Below are 2,282 nucleotides of genomic sequence, written 5' to 3'. Positions count from 1 at the left end.
CCCATATAGACTAATATTTGGGAAAGCTTGTCACTTACCAGTTGAACTTGAGCATAAAGCATATTGGGCGATTAAAAAGTTCAATTATAATTTGAAAGATGCTGGTTAGTTTGTAAAAACGTGCCAATGCAATTTCTTAACCATTCTAAGAGTTATTGGAAGGATTTAGGCCTACAAATAGAAGGGTTTTGTGAACGAATTTCACCCCAAATCATTTCTGGCCCTAAAATTCTAAGAGAAAGTGAGATTTAGAGAAAATGTTTTCATGATTTAGAGAAAATGATGGATTTGAAGAAGAAGGAAGAAGCCATGAGGAAAAGGTTCATTAGTCAAAGTGCACAAGAGATGTATAACAGTTTCTTAGTCGTTAGTATTGAAGGGATATCAGAGAAGATCAACAAAATTGAGAATACTATGACTTTATTGGAGACCAAGGTACTTGAGTTGCATGCACATCTAGAGCATATTGGATGGAAATTGAAGATGCAATTTAGACACACAAGTTATATAAAGGAATCGGATAAGGCGATGTTCATAAAGCATAAGTGGATTGAAGAAGATAGTATCAGAGGTAATCACCACTGTCTATTTTATCAACTCTATATTCCTAGAGAGACTAATGAAAGACAGGAAATTGTTCCTTTGAATGAAGAATGGAATTAAGTTTAATGTTAGAATTTGTGTGTTAGAAGTTGTTGTTTTCAAGTGGTTTAGTGTTTAAGTCTTGTTTTTAGTATTTATGACTTTTTATATGTGTTTAATTGTGACATGATTGTTGTGTATTTGTATTTTAAAAAATTTTCTCATCCAAGTCTATTTGGAGTGAGAATTAAGTGTTTAAAGGTATTGATACTTATTTGTGAATTAATATAAGTTTGTTTGTGTAAAAATTTGTGTTTTTTTAGCCTCGAATTGAAATAATTACTATGAAGAATTTTGAGAGAGAGGGGAGTTATTAGAAGTTGAAAATAGTCATTTAAGTGCTATGAGACCATTTAGGGGTGGTTTACTTAGGCAAATAGTGCATTTTAATTTAATTTAAAAATTTTGAAAATCGTGCACAGGCACATAAACGCCACATCTCGCGCTTAAGCGCGACGCTTAAGTGCGAGCCAACCTGAGAGGCAGGCGCCTAAGCGTCATTTACCCGTGCTTAAGCGCCGGTTCACGAAAACAGATTCGCGAACGGTTAAAAGTGAAATTTAATACCTGAAAATCACCATTTTTAACGCCACCGTCACCTTCAACTCTCAATTTTGCGATTTTTGAGGGCTAGGGCACATCTAAAGTGAAGATTTCTTTGTGGAATCAAGTGACGAGCTTAGTATATTAGACTTGTTTTTTGAAGTTATTGTGAAATTTTATGAAATTTGTAGAATGACACCAATAATGAAGAGGAGCAATGGAAAGAGCTCTTTTGATTCGAGTAAATTTATTAGTTTGAAGGCTCAGGATCCGTACAGTGATGTGTTGCAATCACAGAAACTGATTCAGAAGCGATGTTTTAGGAATCCAGGTGGAGACATTGGGACTCCGGGTGGAGACATAGAGGATTTGATCATTTGCCGACAGTGGGAACGATTCTGTTATTTCTCTAATGTGGTGATTATTTCTGTTGTTAGGGAGTTTTATGCAAACCTCCTTGAGGCTAAAGACAATAGAGCCATGGTTCAAGAAAAGTTGGTATCTTTTTCACCGGAGGTAATTAACTTATTTTATCATCTGTCACCTGATACATTATGTTTTTATGCAAATTATAGTCTGACTGAAGTGGAGTTAGACAAAATTATTTCTTAATTGACTATTGGAAGAGGACTTTAGAAGATCACTAATGAGAGGAGAGTCGAGTTCCCAACTTCAAATTTATGTGCACCTTCAAAGGCCTGACACTATTTTATTTCTGCTCGTCTGCTACCAACAAATCATCTCAGTGAAGTGACCAGAGAGAAAGAGATGTTAAATTATTGTATCCAGGAAGGAAAGCTCATCAACATAGGAGCTTTGATTTATCAGACTATCATCAGTTCTGCCATTGTCGTTACTACTGCAAGTCTAGGATTTGCTTCCTTGATCTTTTTTTTTTGTATGAGCAAACTGGAGTTAAATATGATAAAGTGAGATATGATAGCTGGGAGGAAGTATTGTTGCCTCTAAAGTCAATAAAAGTTTTAATGTGAAGACTTATTCTGAGCATTATATTTTTGGCTGGAGACGAGGATTTTCTAGGAGTTATGGAATGGAGACGTCTGCTGCTTCTACCTCTATTGCTTCTACATCTAGAT

Source organism: Phalaenopsis equestris, unplaced genomic scaffold, assembly GCF_001263595.1.
Source record: "Phalaenopsis equestris unplaced genomic scaffold, ASM126359v1 Scaffold000323, whole genome shotgun sequence".
Lineage (NCBI taxonomy): Eukaryota > Viridiplantae > Streptophyta > Magnoliopsida > Asparagales > Orchidaceae > Phalaenopsis > Phalaenopsis equestris.
The sequence above is the reverse complement of the archived record's forward strand: the minus strand, read 5'-3'. Positions refer to the sequence as shown.